This window comes from Bombina bombina, chromosome 3 (genome assembly GCF_027579735.1).
Source record: "Bombina bombina isolate aBomBom1 chromosome 3, aBomBom1.pri, whole genome shotgun sequence".
Lineage (NCBI taxonomy): Eukaryota > Metazoa > Chordata > Amphibia > Anura > Bombinatoridae > Bombina > Bombina bombina.
Genome location: NC_069501.1, coordinates 1,047,939,354 through 1,047,959,227, shown reverse-complemented (window position 1 = coordinate 1,047,959,227; position 19,874 = coordinate 1,047,939,354). Strand labels below are relative to the sequence as shown.

General features: G+C 36.9%; 1 protein-coding gene across 1 annotated transcript in view; it reads right to left on the bottom strand.

The window, feature by feature from the left end:
* The window catches only part of ITGA5 (integrin subunit alpha 5), a 170,628-nt gene that overhangs the window by 150,116 nt on the left and 638 nt on the right, over positions 1 to 19,874 (bottom strand). The gene's annotated exons all lie outside the window — the stretch shown is intronic.

Sequence of the window (19,874 nt, the reverse complement as noted above, 5' to 3'; positions counted from 1 at the left end):
TAGAAAGTTTTTTTCTATCTGAATTCTGAAAGAAAAAGAAAATTGGTTTAATGTCCCTTTAGGAAAGCTAGGACAACTAAAATAAATAATTAAATAACACATATGTGTTTGACTTAGAAACCACAGCCAAGTGTATTAGAAAATGAGACCATAATATTTATTTCTTAACATTTCTTCCAGGGCTAATTAAAGGTCTTCATAAAACTATAGACAAAAAAAATGCAGCAACTGCTGTGTATTTTTAGCATTACTAGTGGCTTTACAGAGCTTCAGTTTCTCAGCCTGTAATTGTGGATATGGAGATCTACTGCATACCAATACAAATTAGAAGAATTTACCTGCCAAGATGAGGATGATGCAGTGTTTTCTTTGGAGTTGTATAGCTGTACTTTTGTCTTGACTGACAGATGCACAAGTAACAAATCCGTGAAAGTGAAACTAAACGCGCATTCCAATCTTGGCCTATAGAAATGCAATTAATCTTATTGCTTTTTTTTTCTTCTTAATCTGGTCAGACACCGTAATGTGGCCCAGCTTGCTGTGGTTCAATTCAACGTCAGCACAGGTCCCTTTGGAATCCAAATGCAATTCCATGATGTGACGTTCCTTAATTTTCACTCTTTGAGAAGTCAATTACATCATTTAAGGGTTAACTCCCACATTCTATATAAATCTGATAAATGTTTCTCTATTTGTAAGAATTATGGGCTCAACATTTCATCTTCTATATTAGTTACCACACCACTAACCACAGGGAAACAAATAAAATTATATTACTACTAGGATTCACTCAAGCCATATTTTAGCTCATAAAAAGAAAGCGGACAATACAAACCAGGAGACAGACCACTATGTCAGTTAGTGTGTGGGTATGGACGATGAAACCAAGGGATGAGACAACCAAGGACAGCAAACTAAAGCACATTAGCAAAGTAAAGAATCTGTAGGCAAGACAATGGTCAGAAGGTCCAAGGTCAGGGCAGGCAGGAAAGAATAAGCTTCCAGATGTCAGGACAGACAGGGTACAAGGAGGATCACCAAGTCAAAAGTTTAGGAAAATAGGAAGATCTGTGTATAACAGAAGACAAGGGAATGGGTATCTCTCCTTCAGAATATTAATTGGAGAGGAAATCTCAAGTAAGACGGCCAACTCTAAGCATCACTGCAGCAGATGCCTACAGTATATCCTATACTAAATCTCTAAAGGAATTATATGTATAAAAACTATGCTTGCATGTCTCTATATTAGGTCATAGCTTCTTATTGAGGGTGCATCAGCACATCAAAAGAAAAAGTTATCTTTAATAAGGGCAGGATGAATCACTCAATGTGATATCTATTTCCCTTTCACAAAGTTAAATTATTTTAAAGCATAAACAGATCACACAGCTAGACAATGTCATCTTTGTGAGATTACAACATGGAGCATTTATTTTGGTATGTTCTGTAGTTTAACAATTTTATAATAAAGAGCAACAAATAGAGTCTTTCATGAAAAAAAGATGAGCTATATCCAACTTATTTCTATAAAATAAAAAAAAACTTTCTTCAAATAAAATGATGTTACAAGGGTGCCCCAGAGTAACAAAAGTGTATTTTCTGAGTCTCATGGACAAACCTTCAATATGAAAATACAAAATCTAATATAAATACATAACCTCACATTTAATCACCCTCCCTCCAAAGCTACATATGGCAGACAGAACAAAACATCTCCCCCACCCCCCCCCCCAACAGGGACACGAGTCAAAATCAGAGGTGTTGCCCAGTCATCTGCCAGTACAAGGGACCCCCTTGTATTACATGGCAGCAGAAGTGTTATTAGTAGACACTAATAAGGAATAGTTGGGGTAGAGTTTCATAATATTAATAATCAAATATGGATACAATTCCCAACATATGCATTATATAATGGTAAGTTAGGGCTTTGGAAAAGGTCTGGAGCACAAATGGAAGCAAGACTGAGAAACATATAAGAGCCACATGTTATGGTTTCAGATGCCAGAACAGCATGTTCTTTTTCAGCAGCTCCAACAAACCATTTTCTGTGCAACAGTTTTCTGACAAGGACCTTCCCAGTTCAACCGGAAACCGAGTCTATTGTAGATGAAATAGCAGTAGACATTTAGAACACTGCTTTTTTTCCCCCATAGGACACATTTCCTGACAAAGAGCTAAATCAGAACAGTATAAAACCAACAGTATACCCTTTATTGTAACAATTAAACTCTATGTCAGGTTAAGATTATTTAGTTGAGGTGTTGCCCTGTCATTTGACATAACTGCCTGAGAGTGCCAACAAACCCCATCTCTAGTACCCCAGGGGTAAAGGAACTCACTTTTTTTTTAAAAAAATATATGGTTGGTCTACATAAATACTGCACTTCAGTTTAAATTTAAAAGGGACATTAAACTACAATAGCATGGGTACTACCAGCCCTGTTAGTGTTTTTTTCCTCCCGTGCTTGCATCATTCTTTAAAGCCATTCTCTTATTTTAAAAGGGACAGTAAAGTCATAATTTGACATTCATAATTTAGACAGATCATATTTACTAATATTATTTAATTTGCTTCTTTCTCTTGTTATCCAATGCTGAAAAGGTTTATCTAGGTAAGCTCAGGAGCAGCAAAGAACCTAGGTTGTAGCTGCATACACACACTGATTGTCATTGGCTCACCCATGTTTTCAGTTAGAAACCAGTAGTGCTCCTTCTGCAAATGATACCAAGAGAATGAAACAAATAGAAGTAAAACTAGAAAGTTGTTTTAAAATTGTATGTCCTACCTAAATCGTGAAAGAAAAGTGTTGTGTTTCATGTCCCTCTAAGCCATTAAAGAAGCCAGTTAGTAAAGCTCTGCATCTTATACTGCGTGCCACCATCTTGTAATGTGCATATTGTTGTATCATGTGATAGAAGCGGTGCTCTTTTTTAGATCAATTATGTTACTGGCTTTTTGACAGACGTACCTTGCACTTTACGTTAGCTTGCACAAAGCAAATGCTTTACATACAGCTCCTGATCTGTACTGTACAGTCTAAACTGAAGTGCACAATAAGCCAATAGCACTTATATGTGAATGCACATACAGAACGGTAGCACGAAGAGGCCGAGCTTCACTAACCAGCACTTGCAAAACATTTTTCAACTTCTGCCCCTTTTTATATACACATGACAAAATAAATCAGTATATTATTTCCCTGTTAGCAGTTACGACTGGGGTAATCAATTATAACAGCTTGAAGCTGAGGTTCGCTAATGTTTGGAATGCATGAAATTGAACAAACAAATAATATCACTTAGATTATTGTAATTCAGCTGCCCAATCCTGCATTCCCTTTCTTGTATTTATAATACCCCTGTATAGTGCTGCAAATTATTAAAATGATTAGTGAAGAGGGGGAATTCACTTATAAATGATACAAGTTAGATTATAAGATGTTGAACCAAGAGAATAGCTGCATTATACACTGCATTTGTTCTCATCATAGCACAAGTTGATGATGTTACCGGTATAGTTTATCTGAATAGCGCCTATTCACAGTTTTAGCCCTAGAGAGTTTGCCTGTAGTGTAGTTATTCACTAAGCAAACATATATGGTGCCTGTAAAAAGCCTATAAAGAATAAAATGGGAGAAAATTCTGATACAATAATGACAGCTTGTTTGCTTCAGGGTTTCTACCAACTGACTTATCGAACAGTTCCCACGGCATAATCCCAGCCTAGCTTGTAACCTGGCCTGAGCTAAACATGATAAGCATTTACGAAAATAAAAAAAAAAGTGTAACTAATTGCATTGTTAAATCAACATGGGTACAGCTTTGCTGACAGCCAAAATTCCCATATGCTTGACAAAAATAATATAGTAAATTATTAAACATGTTCTGTTCTAGACTTTAAAAAGATAAATAAATAAATGGTAGTGCACAGATAAGACTCTGAAATGCTTCAAGTGAAAGTCAAACCTAGCGTTTGTGAAACCCTAGGATTGACCATTGAAACAAATAAAGGGGACTTTTCATTCATGAAGTAGAAAATACTACATGCAGAAATCTCCTTTATAATTTTCTACTTCATGAATGAAAAGTCCCCTTTATTTGTTACAATGGTCAATCCTAGCGGTTCACAGACGCTAGGATTGACTTTCACTTTAAATTAATCAGAATATTTAAATGAAGATAAGAGCATGAATTGAGAACAATGGTTATAGATGTCTAATCCCAAAATAAGTGCAAGAGATTTTATCACAGGATAGAGAGATAGAGAGATCACAAGCGCACACATGCAATGATAAATGCGGGCAGCAGACTGCTGTTTGCCAGAGGCTATGCCAAGTGGGCACGGACAAGAATATATATGCCCTATCCCGTCAGTTAATATGACAAATCTAGCCAAAACTGATGGTAAACTTTACACTATTTATAATCAGATCCTAAATGTTAATGATATTTTAGATCGACTAACTTAATTTAGAATTGCTATTCTAATACCGTATGCTCCTGCCGCCCACTTCAAAGGTGATATTTTTGTGAGCTAACTGTTCTCCAATCAGTGCGTTATTCATATGCTCTTTTTTTTTAGCTAGAGCGTAGATTGGAGAACAGTTAGCTCACAAAAATATTACTTTTGAAGAGGGCGGCAGGAGTATACGGAATAAGAATAGCAATGCTAAATAAATCTATAAGTTATAGCGCATCTTCATTAGAAGTGATCACTTAGAGTCCATCTAAATATCACTTACATTTAGTATCCGATTATAAAAAGTGAAAAGTTTACCATCACTTTAAGCAGGAGCCAGAGGTAAGAAACCGCTACGATCTATGCACCGATCTCTAACTTAAAGGAACAGTCTACTCCATAATTGTTATTGTTTAAAAATGATGGATAATCCCTTTATTACCCATTCCCCAGTTTTGCATAACCAACAGTTAAATTAATATATTTTACCTCTGTGATTATCGTGTATCTAAGCCTCTGCAGACTGCCCCCTTATTTCAGTTCTTTTGACAGACTTGTATTTTAGCCAATCAGTGCCCTCTCATAAGTAACTCCACAGGCACAATGTTATCTATATGGCACACATGAACTAACGCCCTCTATCGGTGACAAACTGTCAAATGCATTCAAATAATAGGCGGCATTCAAGGTCTAAGAAATTAGTATGAGCCTACCTTTCAACTAAGAATACCAAGAAAACAAAAAAAACAAAAAAGAAAAATCTGATGATAAAAGTAAATTGGAAAGTTGTTTAAAATTGCATGTCCTATCTGAATAATGAAAGTTTTATTTTGACTAGACTATATCTTTAAAAATGTCAGAGCATAAAAGATATGAAACCCAATTTTTTTTCTTTCATGATTTATCTAAATCATATCATTTTAAACAACTTTACTTCTAGTATCTAATTTACTTGATATTCCTTGGTATCCTTTGTTGAAAAGTATACCTAGGTTAGCTCATGAGCAACAGAACACTCCTGGGAGCTGCCGGTTAGTGGAGATATAGATATATAGATTATATATATATATATATATAGATATAGAGATATAGAGATATAGATATATATATTCTCGTTTGCTCACCTGATGTAGTAAGCTAGATACTAGCAGTAAGTTCCTGGGCTGTTTTGAAGGCAAAAGGGTAGACACCAAATATTGATTATTTGATTAAAAAATGTCCTCCGATAACTCACTTTACATTTTGTTAATTAATATAACACTATTAAAGGATTACTATAGTTTTAGTCTTGGCATATATAACGATTATATAAAATCGGGTTAGAATGTTAAAAGAAATAATATGCACCTACTTGCAGTTACAAACAATCCTAATATATACATATAAAATTTAGCTTTAAAATCTTCTAATGACGTAGGCTAAGACAGCCCACAAATATGCGCTGTACAATCGTCTGTATATTCAACCTATAATATTCAGCTTTTATGAATCTAATTAAAACTTTTGCCGGCATCTTGCGCAATCTGATCCGAACTATAAAAAGTTATTTATTTCTTATGCCCACACAATGATAAGCTGCTCATTAATGCTAGGGAGATTCTATATGAGAACAGCACTCACCTTATTAGAAGCAGCCCCGTCACCCGCTCTGCAATTTCAATACAGAGAAGCACAAGGCGACATATTCTCCGACGTGTCAGAAGCTTGCACAGGCGCAATTCATGCAGGATAGGGCTAGGTGATCAGGTACCCCCGGAGTGGGTTTGGAAATCAGGATTACTTTGTAAATCAATTGCAGGCAAACAGTAAGTTATTACAAAGTGACATTAATAAGTCTTATTTTTAAACGTTTTATCCATGTTTCTAACTTTGTTTTTTGAGTTCAGTGTCCCTTTAACATTTATATTTTTGAAAGCAAAGCATACTGGCTTTACAGTAGGGATAGACTGATATTGATAATTACTTTAAAAAAAAAAAAAAAACTAAAGTAGTCCCCTTTTTTAATAATCGTTGGGTATTATTAGTAATTCAAACCATAGACCATTAGGGGGAGAGGTGCTGTACACAATTAATATGAACAAAGGGTTAGCAATGTAGGAGTCACATTACAAAAAGCTTGTACATGTTAGCACTCAACTACTATAATACACAGAAAGGACAATAGTATGCTTGCCTAAAAACAACAACAACAAAAAGGTCCGGTTTAAAATTTAACTTTTATTAAATATATTAAAATAATTAAGATCCTATATATAAAAACAAAAAATGATACATGCACTGACGCAATTTAGGTGATCAAGGTGTCAATAGAATTTATGGATTAGTAGTATACAATAATGATTAGTACACGTATTTGTAGTTCACCTATAATTTTTTGGGGTGATAAAAATGATAGGCGGCACAGATGGAATAGTAGAATAACACTGGTCTGCAATTGAGCTATCAAAGGCAGGGATTAGTGAGCGTGGATATCAGCTATTAATACATGGCTGAGAAGTACAATGTAATTTAGAGGTGTGTTCTAATATATAAGTATGATATGTTGAAGAGTACACACTGTAGTCCTCTGTTATCAGTGGTAGAAATAATTGCTGAGAGGGTAATATAATAATATATATTGAGTAGCGATAATAAGTCAATACAATAGTATTGGTCATTTATATTACTACCCTCTACAGCACCGGGGAGCTACCTACAACAGTATGTACAAAACTAACAGCGTATGAAATAAGAGTGAGGGTGGTAATTTCCAGGAAAAGGTATTAAAGTGGTTACGCTAGTGTCAGACACTGCCCGCTACTGCTCTAGTTAGCAGGTAAGTCGATAGTTCAGTGCTTGACAAATCTGTTTAAAAATTAGGAGCCAGTAAGAATATTTAGAAGCCAGACATATTTTTAGGAGCCAGAAAGTGGGATTTGTATATAGATATATGGAGAATAACCAAAAAAAGTTAGGAGGCAGGGTTAAAATTCTAGGAGCCAGTGGCTCCCAATAAAATATTAAAGAAAAACCACCCTCCAGTTAGAACAGAATAATGTATACGTATCGAGACAAGTAATATTAGAGCACGTATAACCATATTTGTTTACCATGCATTTCTTTTTTTACACGGTTTCTAGGATGGGTATCAGACTGCCTACTGTGGAGGTATAGCGGGGTGTATATATACACGTATGCTGCCTGAGCATCACAGTATTTTACTAGTAATTCTTAGGGATCAGATAGAAGTACAATAAATTACATACGTTTAGTTCTTGGTAGGGTAATGTAGTGCCATTTAAATTAGATGTAGATATATCACCAACATTAGGTAAAAACTGATATTAAGAGGGGTAAAAATATCTACTGTGAACTCCGGCTGTTAGGTAATTGTAAAGCGGAGGTGCGTTCTAATATAAATGCGCCAGTAAGTACAACCAGTAGCTCTCTATTCCAGGGCAGAGAAACTGTATATATTAAGAAATAGCAAAACGCCAATGCTATGGTATAGTCATTAACAGTACTGCCCTCTTAGGCAAAGAGGAACTCACTATGCGCAGTGGTCGACAAATCTGTTTAAAATTTAGGAGCAAGACATACTTTTAGGAGAAAGACAGACAGTGGTATTTGTATATAGATCTATGGAAAGTAACCTAATTTTTTAGGAGCCAGGGGTAAAATTCTAGGAGCCAGTGGCTACCTGGCTCCTGGGTTTGTCGAGCCCTGCACTATGGAATATACTGGTGTAACAGCTTAGGATGATGGTATGGAAGCAGTGAAAAGCTACAGTATTTAAGTGGTTACGCTAGTGTCATTAGTCACTGCCCGCTAGTGCTTAAGTTACCAGTTGAGATAGGCAATACATGTGCTGGTTAAATAGGCCACCTTCCGATATTACACAAAATTTCTACGTCTATATGCAAGTAATATCCGAACAAGGATGACTAAATTTTTGTGTGTGTACACTTGGTTACGAATAAAAGATCGTAATGTCAGCGATATGCTGATATATTGCGGCTATTCCACCAACATTTAAGATAAACACATTCCCCAATGGAGCAGATACTATCCCCTTATTAGGCTAGTTGTTACCCCGTTAAGTATAGTGTGCTTAAGCCACCAACAGAATTAGAGGTCAATATTGTCGCAATTAATACATTGCTAGAAGTAACACTGATTAAGATTGGTAGCAGACCAGTTATATCTAATGTGGCTATGCCACCAACATATTAAAGCTAGGAGCTATCATGTTAAAGTAAGGATTGCTGAAAGTGCATGCTCATTTGCTAATTAAAAAGGAGAATCACTGGACTCTCGCTCTCCTAACATGTATCGCTAAGACTGCTTTTTCAAAGGTTCTCCTGTTAAACGGCGTGTGTGTGTAATATATCTCATATATATATATATATATATATATATATATATATATATATATATATATATATATATATATATATATATATATATATATATATCCCTGCCACTTCACTAAAAGAAAGGACATGCTTTAATATCAGTGCTAGATTTATTTATTTGCTTTAATTTTTACCATGCTCATATTTACTAGATTGCAAATACCTTGCCTGGTACTGAGGAGTGGACTATAAGTTTCTTTATTATGTCACTGATGGGCAGTTTTATACATGTGCAACAGCGCCACCTAATGGTCGGAGCATTGTTTTCCACAGCTAGAGAATATTGATACTAGTCTCCTATACTGCATAGCTTTCTACTCAAGGTTTGTTGTGGGCATTTAATTGATTGCCTGAACTATCATGTTTTTTAAATGTTTTTATATGCCCATGAAAGGGGAAAATAAAATATTTAAATAAAAAAATTGTCAAATATAGCAGCTTTAGTGAAATGTTTTGCAAAATGTGTCAAATGTATCAGAATGCAACAAATAATGTTCTATTTGTGACAGCAATTAGCAAGCAGATTGATTTTATATATTGCTGACTCCAATGAGCAAATCAGAGTAATTTAGCTCTGTCTACTACAGGGAAACTATGTAGCTTTATTTGATAAGCAAGAATGTAAGTTTAGATGCCGGCCCATTTTTTGTGAACAACCTGGGTTGTCCTTGCATATTGGACAGCACCAATAAACAAGTGCTGTCCATGATCTGAACCCAAAAAGTGCTGGCTCCTTAGCTTAGATGCCTTCTTTTTCAAATAAAGATAGAAAGAGAACGAATAAAAATTGATAATAGAAGTAAATTAGAAAGTTGCTTAAAGGTACAGTCTAGTATAAATTAAACTTTCATTATTCAGATAGGACTTTTAATTTTAATCAACTTTCCAATTTACTTTTATCATCAAATTTGCTTTTTTCTCTTGGTAATCTTAGTTTAAACTAAACATAGGTAGGCTCATATTCAAATTTCTAAGCCTTTGAGGGCTGCCTCTTATCACAGGCTTTTTAAATCTCTTTTCTACACAAAGAGACAGAAAGTACACGTGGGCCATATAGATAACACTGTGTTCAGGCACAGGGGGTTATTTAAAGGGACAGTACACTGTAATTACAATTAATAGTAAAGGTTAAGCTAAGTAACCCCAACTGTGTCTGGACCGAATTAGGTCTGTAAATTCCCCTAAATTACTTGAACCCATCCCCCATAGATATTGGGAGAATGGAAAATGTTTTCTTGGTTAATTTTTGGTTAATAATATTGTTTTGTTTATTTCAAAAGTTATTACAGGTTGTATTATATGGTTGGTCGGGGGTGTATCGGGAGAAATACCTGGACGCTCCACAGTCATCTAGAGAAATCCTTCGTCTAGTAACAGATGAATTCGACACAGGTACCACACTACACTGCACTACACGGGAGGGGGCTAGTCAACACACGCAATGGCTCACAATATAAAACTTATCTCGCAGAATTGCAAAGGTCTAAACTCCCCAAACAAGAGATCTATAGCTTTAACTTGGTTTAGAAAACAACAGGGAACAATAGTGTATTTACAGGAAACCCATTTCGCCAAACAAAGAATGCCCAAATTATATTCCAAAATTTATACCCAGCAACACTTCAGCTCAAACACTAATAAGAAGAATGGAGTGGGCATATTAATAAGCAGGGAACTCCCACTTCAAATCCTAGAACAACATTCAGATGAAGAGGGCAGATTCCTAATACTGGTGGGAAACCTTTACAATAATCCCATAACACTAATGAATATATATGCTCCCAACACACAACAGCTAAGGTTTTTTAACAAAGCACTAAATAAATTAAGAGAGATACAGAAAGGGATGGTATTGGTAGGAGGAGACCTCAACATGACTCTACACCCACATATTGACAGCTCTACAGGCAAAAGCCATCTGACTCAAAAACAAAGGATCCATATCACTCAAACACTGGACACACTGATGCTGATAGATGTGTGGAGATTGCACCACTCTAGAACAAGAAGTTATACCTTCTATTCACATCCTGGGCGTTCTTACTCGAGAATAGATTACTGGCTGGTAGATCACAATAACATTGCCAAAGCCACCGAAACAGAGATCCTCCCGATCTCATGGTCGGATCATGCCTCGATTACCTTGGACATAGTGTGGTCATCGATCCCCCATCGCCAAACCACATGGCGCTTAGATCCCACTATACTACATAACCCAGTTGTTAAAACTCAAATAGAGACTAATATTAAAGATTTCTTCCTGCACAATTCACCAACAGCAACAAACGGTATGAATAACTGGTTAGCGCAGAAAGCTACAATCAGAGGTGAGCTTATTAAACAAAAAGCACTACTAAGAACACAATATAACACGGAATATGATAAATTACTCTCTAACTTACACACCTTAGAACAGCAACACAAACTCAATCCCCAGAGCGAGGAAATTACAAAATCTGTTAGTAAGGCTAGGGAGGCCTTTCGAATGCTCCTACAAAAAAACGCAATAAAGAAAGCATTCTACTTAAAAAAAAAATGTATTTCCATAACAATAACAAAGCAGGCACTTGGTTGGCAAAAGCCCTTTCTCAAAAAGCCTTCCAGGCCCATATTTTTAATATAGATAACGATAAGGGACAGTCTGAGATAGACCCAAAAAATATAGCAAACACATTTGGTCATTATTATTCCAAATTATACAACATCACAAACCAAAAGGCCACAGACAACCCAGATGACCTCAGAAACTACTTAGATTCGATAGACACCCCGAAAATAACATCGCAAGAGGCAGATATTTTAGACGCTCCATTGACATTGAAAGAGGTGCTAGACGCCATAGATACTTTACCTAATAACAAAAGCCCCGGCCCAGATGGCTATTCCAATGACTATTATAAAATATACAAATCTACCATAGCACCTCACTTGCTACAAGCATTTCAACACATAGATGAAACAGGGCATTTTCCAACAGAGTGTTTAGAGGCCTATGTCTCTGTAATACCCAAACCAGCCAATCTACCCAGCAGCTATAGACCTATTTCCCTGCTCAACACCGACCTAAAGCTGTTCGCAAAGATTATAGCAGAACGTATCAATAAGATACTACCCCAAATTATACATCTCGACCAGGCAGGTTTTGTCCCTGGAAGAGAAGCGAGGGACAACACCATCCGGACACTACAATTAATAGACTATGCTAAGGTACATAGAGTCGGGATGGTGGTTGTCTCCGCTGACGCTGAAAAAGCGTTTGATCGCTTAAATTGGAAATTTTTACAAGCTATTCTAGACAAGGCAGGATTTGGAGAAATCACTATTAACAGAATTTTTAGCTTATACCGCAACCCATCGGCCAAAGTAAAAGTCAATAACATCCTATCAGAGGCTTTCCATATACACAATGGTAGCCGTCAAGGCTGCCCTCTATCCCCTCTTTTGTTTGTCCTGAGTATGGAGATATTGGCCCAGAGAATTAGGCAGAATAGAAAGATATCAGGTATCAAAATAGGGCAAGATGACTACAAACTGTCGCTCTACGCAGACGACGTACTACTCACCCTAACCAACCCAGTCGACTCCATACCTGAAGTACTAAAAGAATTCAGAGAGTTTGGATCATTTTCAAACTTCTTATTAAATGATCAAAAGTCTGAGATCCTGAATATATCCCTCCCAAAAGCTAAATACTCTGAATTACTACAGAGTTGCCCGTTCAGCCCTCAAAAAAAAGCCATTAAATATTTAGGTATTTATTTATCACCCAAACCCACGGCACTATTTGAACAAAATTACCAGAAGTTATACAAAGATCTGAAAAAAGAGCTAAGTAGGTGGAGCGAGAAAACAATCTCCTGGCGGGGGCGTATCCAGGCAGTGAAGATGACAGTGCTACCCAGAATTTTATACATTCTCCAAGCTGTGCCAATCTCCCTGACTAGTTCTTATCGTAATAAGCTCCAAAAACTAATAAATGAGTTTACATGGGGAAAGGTTAAACCCAGAATCCTTAAAAACACAATGTATCGATCCACTCAGACTGGAGGCCTAGGACTCCCTAATATAGAGATATACTATAAAGCAAAATGCCTACAAAGGATCTTGGATTGGCACCGTAGTGTAGAGAGTAAGGCCTGGGTGGCACTAGACTCACAAATTCTGAAGTCCCCATCCCCAGGAGTGCTGTGCTGGGTAGAAAAGAAAAGTAGACCACCCTGGATCGGATCTTATCCGCTTTTCCAGCATGTTTTCGAAATATGGGATAGCCTACTATCCAAAGACCAGAAAATCTCATCACTAAGATCCCCTATGTCCCCAGTATCGCCCAACGCAGAATTACACGGAGGGTTAGAACAGAAACTGAATAAGCAGCTGGACTGGGAGATAGGGTACACGGCTCCTATACATACTTTTTTACAGGGTAACAAACTCAGACCGAAAACGGACTTAGGAAATATATTAGGGGGAGCCTTCACAAAATGGTTGAAGTACCACCAGCTTGACCACTTCCTAACCACATTGGCAGACAAAGACCAAATGACGAGACAACCCACACCTTTCGAGCAATTATGCCTACAGGACCGGTCATTAAGACATACACTAGCATGGACGAAAAAGGCCCTAATTACCACAGATAAAACAGACACCCCATTATATGTTAATCGTTGGCACAGGGAATAAGACAGGGAATTATCTGAAATAGAGTGGCAACACATATTTCACAACACAAAAACATAATCAACCTCCACCAAATTCCTAGAATTAAATTTTAAGATCCTGACTAGATGGTACCTGACCCCGGCTAGGCTCAAAACAATATACCCAGCAGCTTCAGACATGTGCTGGAGAGGCTGCGGTAATAGAGGCACCATGACCCATATATGGTGGGCATGTAACCGCATACAACCCTTCTGGCAGCAGGTGGGAGAATATGTTAAATCCATAGGCAACCAACAGAACGATTATAAAATCCAACTCCCCACGGCTTTATTAAATTTGCTCCCAAAATGTAAATGTAAAATACGGAGGAAATTAATCCAGCTAGCATTAAATACAGCAAGGTCCCTAATTGTAGCCAATTGGAAATCGCCAATAGTCCCCACACATCAGGCATGGGAATCACTCATGGGACACACAATTCAGCTTGAGGAATACGGATACTTTATCCGAAAAGACATGGACACATACCATAACATACAGTTCTATTGGGAATCACGTATGCACACACACTAAGATAACACATATTCATCTGGTCCTGTGGGATCAGACAAGGCTGAACTAGGATAGGATATACATGAACGGATAAGACCGGGGCTCCGGATCCACTTCGCGACCAACCATAGTTCTATTGTTTTTCGTTACTGTTTTAAATAAGAATTATTGAAAGCAAGATAATATGCGTTGTAAAATATGGATGACAAACAAATATCAGGGGCGAAATCTAACGCGCTCCACATAAAACTTTATTTCCTTATGTTTGTTCTCGCTCTTGAACTAATGTGATTTGTACTACATTGTTATGTAACGCTTTTTTTTTCATCCAATAAACATTTTTTCAAAAAAAAAAAAAAAAAAAATTGTTTTTCCATAAATGTATTTTAAATGACTTGTTATACCAACTGCAGAGTATAAAATATTTGAGAAATTGCATTTTCGGGTTTATTTGTGTATTTGAAGTAGCTGGTTTTGTGCTTTGAAACCACAGCCTATTACAATGGGTTGAGCTTCAGGTAATATCAGATCTCATTATGTTATCACTTTTATGTACACAGACTTGCTTCCTTATCTTATATTTGTCTGGAACACCAAAGCTCAATACATAGAGAGAACAATGGAAAATTATCATTTTATTACTTAACTATCATGCCCCCCACTGAGGGTGTAATCTCTTCTGCTGGCTGTGTTTACTTAGGCTTGTCAATAGCGTATACGCCAGTATCAAAACTTTCAGTATAGGTTGGGAAACCACAAGCTAAATCAGCTATTTCAAATGCTGAAATATGAGTAAAGGAGCTACTTGCAACCAATTTAATACACTCTAGCAGGTAAAAAGGATCATTGGGAATAATTTAAAGGGGAGAAAGTTTTTGGGTGAACTGTCCCTTTAAGATTTAGCCCAACACAATGCTAAATTTAAGACAATAGATAATAAACAGTCACAGTCATGTGATCAGGGGGCTGGAAGAAGGTTCCTAGATACAAGGTAATCACAGAGGTAAAAAGTATATTAATATAACTGTGTTGGTTATGCAAAACTGGGGAATGGGTAATAAAGGGATTATCTATCTTTTAAAACAATAACAATTCTATGGTAGACTGTCCCTTTAAATTGCATGCTCTATCTGAATCATGAAAGAAAAGATTTGGGTTCAGTGTCCCTTTAAAGATCACATTTTTCATTTCACAAATCATATATGTTTGTTTATGCAAGTCCATCTACAGGTTTGCCATTGGGGGTATGGTAGTTTGTAACTGAGCTCCCAGGAACACCTGGGCTTGGACTTGGTTATCACTGCTATTTATTATTATATGCTATGTCCAGTTTATATGTGCTATAGATGATTTGTGTCACTTAAAACTGCACAGTTCCCTGAAGTACACAGCTAAATTTATTTTGATTTGCTCCATATCGGTAAGTTTCTGACTGATCCCCATATTTCAGAAAATCCAAATATCGGCCGCTCCGATATATCGGTCTATCCCTACTTTACAGCATTTCTTCACACCTTCATTAAAAAAAAAAAAAAAAAAAAAAATCTGTAAAACAGAATATATTTTGAGGGTAGATTTTTTTTTTAAGTTAACTAGCATAAAAGCAATGGTTGATCAAGCGTACATTTTCTTTTAGACCATGGGGCATATGTATCAAGCTCCGTATGGAGCTTGATGCCCCGTGTTTCTGGCGAGTCATCAGACTCGCCAGAAACAGCAGTTATGAAGCAGCGGTCACAAAGACCGCTGCTCCGAGCAGGCGGACAGACATCGCAACAATACAACCCGATCGAGTACGATCGGGTTGATTGACACCCCCTGCTGGCGGCCTATTGGCCGCGAGTCTGCAGGGGGCGACGTTGCACCAGCAGCTCTTGTGAGCTGCTGGTGCAATGATGAATACGACGAGCGTATTGCTCGCCGTATTCAGCAAAGTCTGACGGACCTGATCCGCACTGGCGGATCAGGTCCGCCAGATTTTCATAACTAGAGGCCCATTTATTGTTGCTCATGAGCTTATCATGGTTTTTAAAAAAGGGACAGTCTACACAAAAAATTGTTATCGATTAAAAAGATAGATAAGGCCTTTACTACCCATTCCCCAGCTTTGCACAACCAGCATTGTTAGATTAATATACTTTATAACATTTAAACCTCTAAATGTCTTCCCGTTTCAAAGGCTCTATAGACAGCCTCTTAAAGGGACAGTCAAGTCAAAAAAAAAAAAGTCATGATTTAAATAGGGAATGTAATTTTAAACAACTTTCCAATTTACTTTTATCACCAAATTTACTTTGTTCTCTTGGTATTTTTAGTTGAAAGCTAGACCTAGGAGGTTCATATGCTAATTTTTTAGACCTTGAAGACTGACTCTAAGATTAATGCATTTTGACCACTAGAGGGCATTAGTTCATGTGTTTCATATAGATAACATTGAGCTCATGCATGTGAAGTTACCCTGGAGTGAGCACTGATTGGCTAAAATGCAAAGTCTGTCAAAATAACTGAAATAAGGGGGCAGTCTGCAGAGGCTTAGATACAAGGTAATCACAGAGGTAAAAAGTATATTAAAGGGACAGTACACTGTAATATTGTTTTTATATTAATGTAATTTCAATGACTTGTTAAACCAGCTGCAGAGTATAAAATGTATGAGAAATTGCATTTTCATGCTTATTTCTGTATATGAAGTAGCTGGTTTTGTGATTTTAAACCACAGCCTATAACAATGGGTTGAGCTTCAGGTAATATCAGATCTCATTATGCTATCACTTTTATGTCCACACACTTGCTTCCTTATCTTATATTTGTCTGGAAAACTAAAGCTCAATACATAGAGAGAACAATGGAAAATTATCATTTTATTACTTAACTATCCTGCACCACACTGTGAGCATCAATTATTTTGCTGGCTGTGTTTACTTAGGCTATTCAATAGCTGATACTCCAGTATCAAAACTTTTAGTATAGTTTGGGAAACCACAAGCTAAATCAGCTATTTGAAAGGCCAAAATAGGGGTAAACGAGCTACTTGTAAACAATTTAATACACTCCAGCAGGTAAAATAGATTACTGGGAACAATTTAAATGGGTGAACTGTCCCTTTAATATAACAGTATTGGTTATGCAAAACTGGGGAATGGGTAATAAAGGGATTATTTTTCTTTTTAAACAACAAAACTTCTGGTGTTGACTGTCCCTTTAATCACATGCTTTTGTATTTGCGTTTCACAACAGGAGACTGATAGTTCATGTGGGCCATATAGATAACAGTGTGTTCACGCCCCACACAATACTAAATGCAAGTCAATAGATAATAAAATAGTCACAGTCATGTGATCAGGGGGCTATCAGAAGATGCTTAGATACAAGGTAATCACAGAGGTAAAAAGTATATTAATATAACTGTGTTGGTTGTGCAGAACCGGGTAATAAATGGATTATCTACTGTATCTTTTAAAACAATAAAAATTCTATTGTAGACCGTCCCTTTAACCCTTTCATGACTGGTTAATTTGTCTCGCCTACACGTTCGCGAGATTTCAATGATGGGATTGAGTCGGGGGGCGTCCCAGTGACCCTAGACACGCCCTCCAAACCGTGATCTCATTCACAAAGCGCCGTTAGCTTCAGCGCAGTTAGGACGGACAGCATAGAACGTTTTGAACATTCTCATTCAAAATCTTGAAACCATATAAAGGATGAATTTAAGTCAGAAAGTTGGCATTTTAATTGAATAGGATAAAGCACTGGATAATTAAAGGGACATCAAACACAAAAATGTTGTTTAGGGATTCAGATAGAGAATACAATTTTAACCTCTTAAGGACATATGACGGAATTTGTCCGTCATAAAACAATTGAGCAAACTGAAAGCTGTGTCCTTAAAGGGTTAAACAACTTTCTAAATTAACCTCTATTATCTAACATTCTTCATTCGCTTGGTATATTTTGTTAAAGAAGCAGCAATGCACTCATGTGAGCTAGCTGAGCAGTTCAGATGAGCCAGTGAGATGAGGAATATATGTGCAGCTACCAATCAGTAGCTCCTGAGTCTACCTAGATATGCTTTCTAACAAATGATATCAAGGGAATTAAACAAATTAGATAACAGAAGTAAATTGCAGAGTTGTTTAAAATGATGTGTTCTATCTAGTCATGAAAGAAAAAATAAAACTAAGGTTTCATGTCACTTTAATGTCCTTGTATAATGGCAATTTTCAAGGACAGTAACTATAAGTAAACACACCACCCTATAAGTCAATTCACATATTCAAGACAAAAACGTTTGAACAATGCCCTGACAGGTAGTTTAGGCAAACCACAATTTTATTTTATTTCTTAAATAAATCACCTCATCTGATTTGTGCCTCTAACCTGTGTCCCTGCACAGACAGAAATTTTAACATTTAGACACATTTCTAGTGCATAGTAAATGTGCTATAGAAACTTATTGGCAAACTTCAGTTATGGGTGGGTGTTAAGCATTTTATTGGACAGAGATTAAAAAACAAATACTTTAGGATCCAGCTAGAATTATGAAAAACAGAGGGGCAATATTTCTTTTTTATTTTTTTAAATGTATCAACGTAAAGGGTGGAAACAAAAGTAAAGTTTCAAAGGCTAAGCCTCACTGGATTTTCTATTAAATAAATATTAAGGAAACAGAACTAATAAAGTTAGCCTTAAATCTAAATGAAGTGCAACACCCTTAGCATAAAGATGTGGGCCCCCTACTACCCCCCCCCCCCCCCCTTTAAAATCCATCTTCATTTCACCTCGCTCTCTTGTGATACAAATAATATATACGAATGCCTCTTATTTTTTATATTGTCGTTTAAACAGACTAAGGTTTTTTTGTTTTTAAAGCAAAACTGAAATACTGGCTCTGGGATTCCTTTCCCTGCTGTGTGGGGCTGGACACAAACCTCACTGTTGCTGCGTGTCCGGTTTCAGGAAACTCTGTCCTGTTAAACATTATTACTCACTTTCCTCATGTGAGCTCTGAGCTGTTAGAGAGATGTACTCATATCCTCTGAGGTCCTGCTCCTACACTGGGGGGCACATGCAGACCAACATAGCCACAACAATCTCTGCAGATAGCTACAGCTGATAACACTGGCGATAATGGAAATGACTGGGGGGAAGCCAAAAACAAAAAAAGTTTGGTGGCAGACATTCACCTCTTTACTGCCAGAGGGAATAGTATTCCATAGCTAATTGAGCCCTCTAGCCGTGATAATGTCTAAGCGTGTGCATAGCTACTGCAATACAGTCTAATAGGGAGTTGCTAAATTGTAATCTGCAGAAAGCATAAGAACAAAACTAAAATAAAAACTGCCCAATTGTGGTTGCACCTAATGCAACAGGAAACCAGAAGTTGGTTCATCACCAGGTAATATCAACCAGATGGGAGAAAGGATCCCCTCCAGACACAAAAGATATAACAGACTGCCAAACTCTAATAGGGAGTCTGAGGGTCTGCCCTATACAGACAAAAGCATTACAAATACTGCGATGTAGGGCCATATATAACAAGTCAACGAGAATATGTTAAAATGGCTTTATTAAAATAGTGAGAGTTAAAGGGGAAAAGAAGTACGTGTAAAAATACGTAATAGGTGTCGTGAATATAGAGAGACTAGGAGTGAGTGGGGAGGGGATGTAACGGATTTAAGAGCGGGAGGAGTTTTAAATTAAGGGGAAAAAAAGAAATAAAAACAAAACATACGGTCTGAAAAACCGGTTCATTTTAACACCTTAACTTCCAGAACGAGAAGGATCACATGCTTTGCACTATATTCCAG